The following is a 12,740-nucleotide window of genomic DNA, read 5'->3' as shown; positions in this document are numbered from 1 at the left end:
ATTTTTTTTTATTCTCCAATACTATGGAAAAAAATCAGCGTTTCATTTTTTAGTAAAGTTACATTTTGGTTCTTGAAATTGAGTACCTAGTAATTAGTGACAATATACTCTTTTGAAATTTAAAATTGTATCTATGAAATATTCCCCTTTTACCTCGACAAATCACACAGTGTATTCTTTAAATTTATATTTATTCAATGTAGCAAAAAGGTGTTAAAGTAGGACATAGCACTACAAAAATTATTTTCTGTGAGCTTTGCTCCCGAGTAACAAAAACAATCATTTTAACATATAATCCTAAAAAATACATATAATTTTTATAAACTTGCCTTAGAAAAAGTAGAAAAGAAAGAGTAGGTATGTTCCCTAAAAAGCAAAATCTAAGCAACCCACCATTTGGCTAAATAGTATGATAGTTAATCCACATTGCATAAACACTAAATCTTTGAAATATTATACAACCTAAATTCAAGATGGTTTATTTGCAAAATTATATTTTATCTTACACAATTTTTCATTCAATATCTTTTTGAACAATGAGGTTTATTAGTTTTATTTTTGTACTTAGGTAAATAAATTTAAAATCAAATAGGTTATATTTTTACAAAATGTTAAAAAGAACATATTATAAAAAGAAATTTTTAGCATTGATAATAATGAATTTTAACATTAATAATAGAAACATCAATAAAAATATGTCAATAGTGTTTCAAAGTACCGTTTGTAATCAGCAAATAAAAATTAATTCAAGATTAAGAAAATAAAATGATTTGAAAATAAACTGAGCATTAGCATCTTTAATTTTGTCTCATATATCCCCCTATACCCTAGGTATAACCAATTTGTAGTATTATATTATATATTCTACAAAGAAGTGGATTTGTTACAAAATAACATATGATTAAATTATTAGGATATAAAAAATCAAACTCCTTCTTTCCCCCCTGAAAATTATTTTTGCTCCTTAGACAATATTTGGAAGTAGCGGGTTGAGCAAAGGGATTTAATAGAAATCATGCTTAAAACTGCTTAAATAGGTTCAACTATAAGAAGATGTAATTACAGCTAATATTAGTCTAAACTATTCAGTTGACAAAAGTTTTTTTAAAAGTTTTTTTCAACATTTGTATATTACAGTTGAGAATTTTAAGAATTATTAGTGGAAAACTTTAACACCCTTGTATTTTGTATCCCATCTAATTCAAGAAATATTTGTGATTTATCAGTGTGTCTTGGAATATATATTTATCATAACAACATCAAATTGAAATTCAATTCCATATTCTTCAGAGAAGTGTTTTAGACAGTTGTTTATTTAAATCATACTTGTATTTTACTTCCCTGTTTTTTTTACAAAAATAGAAACAAATTTTTATGTTTTTCTTCTTTTTAATGGTTCATTATTGTTTACTTAGGTATCAACTCATTTTGCATTTTCAAATACAAGGATGACTACATCCATTAAAGCAAAAAAATCTGAAATTTTCTAGAAGTTTGAACAGAAAAATTATATTTAAATCTGTTACAACATTTATTGAATAGAGACACTTATAATAAGCCTTGAATATAATTTATCGGGACGGATGGGTAAACGGACAAAAATAAAGATTTCTCAATCACTGTAAACAATAAACAAAAAACATATTTTGTCAGTCTACATAAAAAAAAATGAGTTTCCCTCTAAGTGTCTAGTAGAGCACAGCCCCCTCCCCCTCTCCCTTCTGCATTTTAAAATAAATAGCAAAAAGGTGGGGAGTTAATTTTATGGGTGTATTTAATTTTTTAGATTAGGTTGTTTCAGGTTCAGATTAGCACCATAGGTTAGGCAGTCATTGCAGGGTTTAGATATGAAATAACTTCATTTTCAATTTAATACGAAAATATGGAAGGGGGTGGGGACTTCTGTGCTAACTCGAAACCACAAAATATATATATGTACATATGTTGAACAAAAAGTTAACATTATAAATGGTTAATCCCAAGGGATTACAAAATAAAAATCATTTTTACAAACTAAATCTTTTTATCTTTTTACCAAAAGCTGACTTTAGATTTGAATTGATAATTAAACTTTATAAAAATATTATTTAGGGATCATAGGTGATAAGACAGTTACCTAACCTATAATTTTGCAGTACTTTTATTTTTTTTAAAGGTAGCTAATATAGGCACAATTTTAAATTGTTTATTAAATAAATCAACAGAGATTGAAAGCTATCTATCTATATCTATCTCAAATATCCTATATCCATCTTATACAGAAGTTTACCAGGACATAGACTTATTTAAACAAGGATGACAACATCCATAAAAGCGAAGCACTGAAACGGAAGGACAAACGGACATTAAAACTTGTATAGTGTCTGAACTGAATAATCAGAATATAAAAGTATCGAAAGAGTCGAAGCAAAATTGTAAGTAAATTTGTTGAAAAACTACTTGATACAGGATAATGTTTATGGACATACTCACATTTTAAGGACTTGATTATAGAGTTATATCGCTTATACTATTGTTCTTTGTTGTCCGAGGAATCAATATACCAAAAATCAGATCAAACGGATAATTAGATCACATAAAAATTTGTTGTTAAAAAATTTAAAAAAATTAACATGTTTAAAATGGACGTACGGACATTGTGGTAATGATTATAGAGTTGCTACGCTTTCTAAATCGTACCTAACTACTACAGGAATCATCATGCAAAGTTTGAAATCGATAGGACAATTCTAACATGCCTAAAATAACGAATAAAAGCTATCTTTCTCGGACGGACGGACGTACGGACGGACGTACGGACGGACCGACCCTAATTATAGAAAAGCTTCGCTTTAAAAAAAAAAAGTATAATAATTAATTGAATGAATAGCCGTAATTTATAAGTAGCAAAGTAAAAACATTAATCGACAGACAAAGTGAGTGTAAAGGTTATCTTCTCAAAAATATTTAGTTGTCTTGTCTTAAATATTTCGGATAAATAGATAGAAGACTATTTTACGGATTATAGAGAAGTTTAGTTGGTTTGTTTAAATTACATGTTGTACTTTTTAGTGAAGTTTATATATCAGTATTAATTAAATGTTGAAATGAAAAATGAGAAATATTTATATGTAAAATTATTATAGGTTCTACAATAATATAATACGAATTTTTAGACGCTTCTAGGGGACATAAACGTCCTTTTTTTTTGTATAATACTTATTCTTATCTTAAGAAGTTTCTTTGTCTTTACTATCTTATGTTTTTACATTATAATAATGGATATAGAATATACGTGGATATATTGACAGGGGAAAATTTGTCGTCAGTTTAGTTTGCTAATAATGACCTCATTTATTGTTAGTTTAGTTTATTTAATACTAGCGGATACGCTCCTTGTAGCCTCTAGGGGCACTACACTGGTAGGAGAAGGAAAAGTCGACCTCATCCTATAATAAATTTGAGTTTCCAAAGAGTAATAAAATTATTTTTTGGGGGAGAGGGGGGTTAAGACACCCTCTCGAAAAATAGTTTAAAACCTTCTTAGGACCTATAAGAAGCTTCACTGTAAAGGAGAACAATATCGGTTCAGCGGTTAGCGAGATCCTTCGGGACAGACAAAAAACGCTTACTACTTTATATAATAGGATAGGGGAGATTATTTAGTTAAAACAGAGCTTGATCTTTAAATCGTTTTTATGCCGCGCTGAATCGGGGCGATTCAGAGGTGAACCGTAGGCGCGCTGGTGGTAAGCCACAGCGCACCTGATTTTTAAAAGATTTTCGGCGCGGTGTTGTTAAATCGCTTGCGCACTCACTAAAATATCGATCCGCGCCAGTACAACTTTATTACTTAAGCAGTGCCAGTAAGGTATTTTATATAAAATACCGTGTCAGTATGGTATTTTATATAAAACATTAATATATAATTTATTTTAAAAATAACTATAAAAATGTTTTCACGATAGTTTTGCAATAAAATATTAAAGTAATTAAAAAAAATATCCATTTATTACTTATGCAATGGGGCTCAGTGCATGATTCACCCCGATTTAAACCGGCAATGCCACTCGGTGAGTGCCATTGCCGCGCCGGGCCCGCGCCACTGCCCGATTCAAATCGCCTATGCAAATTCAATTTAAAGATTGATATTAATAATTTGATGGTGCGCCAAATGAATCGCCCCGGTTTAAATCACCTATAAACGATTTAAACATCGAGCTCAGGTGAATGGGGATATCTTTATCTTAACAAGCTGCGAGCATCACTTTATCTGAGTGCATGCAAATCTTGTGCAAAATCCAAGTAATAATATATCCATTATTTAGTTAGATACCAGGGATATAGGGAAAGGATAATGGAAGATAAATAAATATCCCCAAAAGTTAATTAAGTCGATTTCAAGTGTAGTTTTAAAAGAAAAGTAAAAATGTGGGTAAATTTTAAAAGTGAAGCTTTTCTATAATTAGGATCAGTCCGTCAATCCGTCTGTCCGATACGGATAGTTAATTTAGGCATGTTAAAATTGTCCTATCGATTTCAAACTTTGCATGGTGATTCCTGTAGTAGTTAGGTACGATTTAGAAAGCGTAGCAACCCTATAATCATTACCAGAATGTATATACGTCTATTTTAAACATGTTGATTTTTTACTTATGATAATATGAGAAGCTACTCTGTAAAGGAGAACCATATCAGTTCAGTGGTTAGCGAGATCTTTTAATACACACAGACATACAGATATAATTTTACTTACTTATAACGATATAATCTGACATTAGTTACATTTGAGGGGAAAAAAGAGTTGAAGATTAATTTTACTCCTATTGTTTTTCCCTGCATAGATACACAGAGAGAAGATATTTATATGTATTTTATACTTCTTATTTAATTTTTATAATCACAGTTTCATTTGTCAGAATTATAAATTCTTGCAAAATTCCCTATTTTCTGTTTTATTTAGATTATTATTATGAATAAAAAATATATTGTTAATATTTATTCCACTTTAGTAAAAGTATCTTTTTAATCTAGTCTTTAAATGTAAGTATGCCCATTTTAAGCATCCTGTAGTTAAGAAAGTTTTAGATAGTAAACTTGATCAAAACCTTTGCACCTCTGAGAAAAGGTTAAGTCTAGCTAAAGAAATAATAAGGATGCTTAGATCAAAAAGTTTGATTATGACAACTATATTCTTATCTATATTTATATAATATTCTTCTTATACTTTTTTTCATTAATTCTATTACATGCCACATTGACTTCTATCTTACAGAGTACATTACTTTCTTACAAAATTTAGATAAAAAGAAATCTAAGCCTAATATATCATTACTGCGTCCCTAGTAAAAGGGACAAGAGAGTATAAAATGGACTTTAACAATACCAGGACCTACATGAAGCTTTCCTAAAATTGAGAACTCAATTATCTAAGTTATTAACGAGACAAACAAAAATCTTATTAAACAGGATAATGCTATGTTTCTGTCTAACAAGATTTCAGAAACGACTAAACAGTACTTAAACAATGTTAAAAGAAATTTTGTTTGGCTCTAGACAATACCAATAGTATGCTAGTGTCTTTTATTTAACCCTTAACAGTCGGGCCCCTTGCCACACCTTAATCAGTCGGGGGGGGGGGGGCGTTCAACGCCCCCCCATGTTATCTCAGTTCCTATTAGAGCTAGAGGGCTAAAATTTTTTGTGGAAGTCCCCTGTGTTATGATGAATTTCCGAACTAAAGTAAGTCAAGGTCAATTTTCGCTTCCTTCACCCTTTTATTTAACAACCTTTGTTTTTAGGTCCTTTTTTACTTAAAAATTTCAAACGGCTGTAATTTTTTTATTTTTGAAGCTGGAATAAAAAGTTTTTTGCAGAAAATGTTAATCTTTATGTAAATTTTATATTTCAAATATCAAAATATAAATTTCAGCGGCCGCAGCTGTACTTGGCAGCTGCCAGCCGCCGCAGTCGGCGGTCGGCGGGAAAACGGCGGCGGATCTTTATGAAAATTTAATACGTTATGTAGACATGTAAGAAAAGCTTAAGTTTAAAATTTGAAGTCTCTAAGTCAAAAATTGCGGCCACAGGAGCCATTTAAAGATTTCTGGAGACCTGGAGGATCAGGACCTGCAGGATCATACCTGGAACCTGAAATTGACTTGAACACCTGTATTTAATATGAGGATGTACTACTAGAGGATATTTTAGTATTTTGGTAAGATAAAAAGCTTTTTTTAAGTCAAAAAAATATTTTTGCTCTTTACCTGGATGACCCTGCCAGGTTTGCTGGCATCCTGTGCCCGCCAGGATGGAGATATTCAAAATATTCAAAAAATGTGTCATACCCAAACTTAAAAAGTCACGCAGCTTGGGCTCTTTATCTTTCACACACAGAAAATGAGATAGAAAAAACCGGATGGGGGGGGCGTTCAACGCCCCCCCCCCCCCGACCGTTAAGGGTTAAGAATATGAATCTATTAATTTATTGGAGGGAATAAAAGGTGAATTTAGAAAAACTTTTCTTTAAGTTCAAAAGTTCAATAAATATGTAAGTTTATATATTTTGCAAATTAAATAATTTGTAACTGATATTTCAAAGTCTATCTAAAAAGTGTAAAGTTTATTATCAAGGAAGGAAGGAATAATGTCGGTTTGATTAATTGTCTTTTCCCAAAAAAACAGGCCATCTACCAAAGGCTAGCTCTTACAAGTTTGATCATTTTAGATCATTTTAACAATCGATATATTATTACTTGGATATTGCACCAGATTTTTATGAACTTTAATAAAGCGATGCTCGCATCATGCTAAATGTCGGTACTCCCACCACTCCCTTTACACAATCCCCTCCTGGTTGAACAAACTGACCAATAAAATAGGTCTATATATAAAGCTAAACTGACCCTGTTAATATATCCTCGTATATTCAATATCCATTGTGTTAACCGTTACTTTCTGGTGTTTAAAAAATTAAATAAAGAAAAGCTTCGCTTTAAAAAACAAATATTGATTTTTTAACACATTCCCATTACCATTAGAAAAGTAATCAACATAAACTTTTACCTAATTTTCAGACATTGAAATTTATTCCCTAAATAAAAGATTATTCTTTTTTAAAATTAAATGATTTTTTAGGAGCGGGAGGGGGGCGTAAATCCCACCTCCCAAGCAAATGTAATACAACCCTCGTATGACCAGTAGGCCCATTTTGAGAAGTAAAGCCTAATCGGTCCAGTGGTTAGCTAGATCTTAAGCTTTATACAGATCGACTTATATAAAGTAGTAAAGTTTTTAGTCTGAAACTTAAGTTTTCGATCATCAATGAACGGATGGGGTTCTCCGTTTTGAGAAAGCTTCACATAGATTTACATTTATATTTATGTATTGAGGTGGTTTTAGTCCCTCCATACCCTTCAAATACAGAGCCCCTAGTTGCTCGGGGCAAAGCCAAATATTTTTATGAGTCTTATCCCTTTCCCAAGGTTTTTAATATTGAATTTTATTTTTGAAAATCATCCTCATTTGTTTTTATTTTTATTGGGGTTAAATTAGACTATATCATCAAATGCATCTGCTACGAGGTGCAAGTTTTAGAACTGTTCATTTGTACATTTTGTAATCAGAAAGCAAGGAAGGGAGGGGGATACTGGACCGTAAGAAAATACTGATACCAAACAGTTGAATATCATGTTCTCTTATGCATTGGCAAGTAGTTTTAACTTTTTTCAGCTTAATTAAAATCCAAAAATAGTGTAGTTTTGTTTTTTATAAATGGATGAACATCAGTTGATTGTTAATTGTCTGATCCCTTAACCCTTACAGATCGGGGGGGGGGGGGGCTCCAAGAGCCCCCCCCTCTAGTTTTTTCAATCTCATTTTTTTTGTAGGTAAGATGGAGTGCTGTGACTTCATGACTTTTTAAGTTTAGTAATTATACGTCGGCAAGAGTTGATTTTATTAGGATATCTGGTCTGTGTCGGTCGTGGTGTCCGGTCAAAGTCGGTTGGGTAGCACCAAAATTAGAAAAAAATTCAAAAAAAATCTTAATTTCTACATTATGACTTTTGTGTATAAGGAGAAACCTAAAATTTTTTTGGTGAATACTTAAATATCAATGACCTTCTGAGAAAAAATGTGTTATGACCGTTTGACCCCTCCCTGACCGACTTTATGACCGATTTTTGTCCGGCTTTTACTACAGACATATATCATGAATATCGTGGCTTCTATTACAGCTAGAGTCCTATAAATTTTTTTGGTAAATCCTTGAGCAACATCAAACAGATAAAAATATTAATCGGCGCCGCCAACCGCCGTTTTACCGCCGTAACCGCCGAAAATGGCGGTTTCCGTTATTTGCCGTTTTTTGGCGATGATCAGAAAAAGTAATTTTTTGTTTTGAAAAATAAAAGTTCGTCCTAAAATTTGGTCATCCTAGCTGCAAAATTGGCCGCTCTACAGCTGTTTTAAAATTTAGCGGCTGGCCGCTAAAAAGCGGCCTGGCTGCTATGACTAGAAAAAGTAATTTTCTCTAAAAATACACATGAACCACCAGAAAAAAATTTTACGTCTTTATCTGTAACAGAAGCCGAGATATAGGGGGGGGCTCTTAGATCCCCCCCCCCCCCCCCCCCCGATCTATTAAGGTGGGAATTGGGGCCCGAGCTGTAAGGGTTAAGATTTCTAAACAAGTAAGTTTTTTTATAACCTTCTGTGTTGCAGATAAAAATATGCTATAAATATATAAAGTAGTATGTTTTTTTTTGTCTATAGCTAATCTCTGGACCGATATAGGTCTCCTTTACAGTGAAGCTTCCTATAGATCAAGGGAAGGCATATAACTTTTTTTGGAGAGGGTAACCCAATCTTCTGAAGATAAATTGCCGAATTTTCTTATTACTCAAAGTGAAAGTGGAGGGTGTACTTTCAACCCCCCCCCCCACTCCCTCAAGTGTCCCTGGGCCGCTAGTTTTGTAATATTGTGATGAACAATAATTTAGTGTCCATTATTGGATATCCCTCTTGTTACTAAATTCTTGTAATAAGGTGAAAATTAGAGTGTGCATACGAAAATGCTAAATGTCTTCAAAAATTTACATTTGAAAATATGCTATATTTAGGCAATAACCAGGGATCTTTAGAAATAAGACAATGGACGGTAAATCTAATTTAAAATCCCAATAATAATATACAAATTTACCTTTTCTGTGGATTAAATTTATTAGTATAAAAGTTTAAACAGTTATAGTTTGATACAACCAACCAAATGCCCCTCCCCCTTCCATATTTTGTTAGCAAAATAGTTTTTTGTAATGTAAGCTAAGAAATTATTTTAGTGATTTTCAAAAAACGCCAAAAAAGGTAATGCTAAAAAGGGATCTTTAAATAGGGGTGAAAAAAAATATGTAATCTAGTTGACTTCTTTATAGAGTACTTCAAACTAATGATTTAAGCTAGGTTTATTAAGCCTGAGAAGAAAAAAATACATTAAGGGCAGAATTGAAATCATGTGTAGTTCAGTGTCTCATTTCAAAGATATTAAACTAACAGATTCGTGTTTGTAAAGAATGTCTTTACAGGTTCTAGGCCATTTTGTTCAGGGAGAAAAAGGTCATAATACATAACTGCAACTAGTGGAACACTCCCGCAAAATATTTCCAAATCTTTCTTGAATGAGAAGTTTCATTGAAAAGGAGAACCGTATCGCCCAATCAGTAAGCGAGATCCTAAGCTACAGACCGAAATCCTATTTCTAAGAACAGATACATAGAGTACATCATAAGCTGGTGCAAGATCCAAGTAATAATAAATCGATTATTCTCAAGTCTAATGAATCAGCCGTATGACTTTGTGTAATGATCACATCACCTACAATATTTAAATTTGGACACAAAGATTTAGTTCAGATATTTATACAACATTTTTTTTTGCTATTTATTGAATAGCTATTTATCGCATCGTATAAAAGACAGCTTTCTGCGGAAATCAAAATAAAACATTTTAAGATTAAACCCGTACTGTTAGCCCCGAAGTATAAATGATTTTTATTTTAATATTTATAGAAAATTGTCTGTAATGCAAAGCTATACATGATTTTTCAATATGGCTGAGGACGAGTTCTAATCCAGCATATGTTAATCTGTTCCGAAGCCATACTTTTCAAAGACTAAATGATTTGTACTATTTAGCTGTATAAGTAACATAATAAGTTTTGAAAATCTAAAGTTTTAGTTTTTAATACCAAATACAATGTATACATTCTTATTAACACCGACAGAACCAGTTAATCAGAATATTTGAAGATAATTAAATTTTTGATTGCACGGCCTTTTTCTGGAAGTCCTTGAAATGTAAATTATATTGGTACCCAAAGTTCTATAAAAGGACTTTAAAACTTTGGATACTTTTATACAATCTTGATTACAGTGTTCAAACTTTTTAATCATCAATTTAAATATACAGAAGAGGTAATATCATCATTGGGGATGTCCATCAATTTATCGTACATTGCCTTATCCTTTAATATATCTGTCATAGTGTTCAATTGTTTTTAGAAAAACCTTTACCCTCTCCAAAGCATCCCTATGTATATATATGTATATTACATGGTAATGAAAACAGATGTACAATTATGTAATAACATAACTTACCTTCTAAATAGTCAGGCAGATAAAATAATTTGATTTCTTTACTAAAATTTTCCAGTATGGCTTCGAAACAGATGAATGTCCACTTGATAAGAACCGGTTCTCTGATAATCTCAGAAAAATAAGCTAAACCCTTCCTTAAATACAAATTTAATATCCTAAAAGTTTTCCATAGCCTATATGGAGCTTTCCTCAAATGGGAAACTCAATCACTGTTATATGGTTAGTGATATCTTAACGGACAATCACAAAACACCTTACTACTTTAAATAACCTTTACGAGACTTTTAAAAAGAGACCAGAAAATATTTCAATTCGAAATAGCAATGTCTAAATTTGAAGCAAAGAAAGTTTATTTGAGCTACATTACTGTTAAATAGTTAATAACATAACTTACCTTTTTAAATAGTTTTATTTTGCAAAATTAATTCTTTGTTCATATGTTTTGGCAGAAGGTTATTTTTGTAGCTTTTTTTCTCTAAACTAATTTTTGCTTTAGATATTTCTATCTAAATTTGTTTCTATTGTTAAAAGCGAAGTTTTTCTAAAATTAGAGTCGGTCCGTCCGTAACGGTTAGCTCTTTTCGTTAATTTAGACATATTAGAATTGTTCTATCGATTTTAAACTTTGCAAGATTATTCCTATAATAGTCAAATACGATTTAGGAAGCGTAGCAACTCTATAATCGTTACCAGAAAGTCCATACGTCTATTTAGATTTATAACGTTTTGGACAATAATTTTAATAAAATTGACCAATTGTTCCACAATTTCAGAAAAGTTTCTCATTTTTCTAGGACAGATTTTAGGCTAAAAGCATGCTCTACTTACTTCTTTGTCTCTGACTTCAGATTGATTAACCACTAGGGAACCATTGCGAACACATTTTAATTAAATGTACTCTTATCTTCATCAAATGTTAAATTTAGAAAAAATTTATTCGAGCAGCAAATCTACTCTGCAAGTTTTAAATATATTTTTCACTACAACTCAACTCCTTGTATCAAGAAGCTCTGTATTTGAAAGAAAGATGGTTTTAAAAATTGTCTAAAAACATTTACTAGATTTATATTTGAATAGTTATTTCTCGTATCGTATTATAAACGGCTTTCCGCGGATATAGAATGTACAATTATAAGGTTAAACCTAGGTTTTTTAGCCCCGAGGTGCCGGAGGCACCGGCTAAAAAAACTGGTTTTAATCTTATGATTGTACATTTCTATATTCGTAGAAAACTGGATATAATACGATGCTAGACATAGTTTTTTCGTATTCATGAGAACCGGTTCCTATCCACCGGATTCAAATGAATACGAGAAATACAAATTAAAACAACCAAGTTCATATGTGGAGTTTTCCTCAAATGGAGGAATCAATCGGTTCAGTGGTTTGTGAGATTTTAAAGGCAAAGAAAAAAAATTACCTATGAATTTTGCTTATAGAAAAAGTTTGCATTACCCTTTTAAGTGGTGCTTTAAATAAACTTTTCAGTTGAGAAAAAATTCACAAAATAAAAAAATGGGTGAATTATATTAGGGAGGGAGGGGACATTGGACTAAAAATTCTACTAATACCCAAAGTTTATAATCACTTTATCTCATTAGATATTAATTTGTTAAATTGGGATTGGTTTGTTAAAAGTTACCAATCTTTTCCACCAATAAATCTAACCCAAAGATCAAAATTAGGGGTAAAAAAAATTAATTATCCATTGTCTTATCCCTGGTATAAAGCAACTTTTTATGGCATTAGATAACGAACAAATTGATTTTTCTTGGTTATTAAATTCTAAATTTAAAAAATTGTAGAATTATATAATAACCATTCAGTGGCAGGTGCCCTTACTATAAAGCAGAGATGTAGAGATAGATAAGTGAAGGTTATTTTCAACAATGACGTCAACATGCTCAACAAGAGGTCTGAGATCAACAGTGCAGACATAGAGACAAGTTCCTTCTGATTGAACACCTGGAATTGCCGTTTCAAGATAGTTTTCTTAAATTATGTTTATTTGTAATTCCAATTATTTAAAGAAATCTTCCAAATTTTATTGAAATAATCTGTAAATGATTGTCAGTATTAAAAAATAATTGTAACTGAAGATTGTTTTAA

This window comes from Acartia tonsa, chromosome 9 (assembly GCF_053477335.1).
Source record: "Acartia tonsa isolate MP-2025a chromosome 9, ASM5347733v1, whole genome shotgun sequence".
In the NCBI taxonomy this organism is placed as follows: Eukaryota; Metazoa; Arthropoda; class Copepoda; order Calanoida; family Acartiidae; genus Acartia; species Acartia tonsa.
This window is presented reverse-complemented; position numbering follows the sequence as displayed.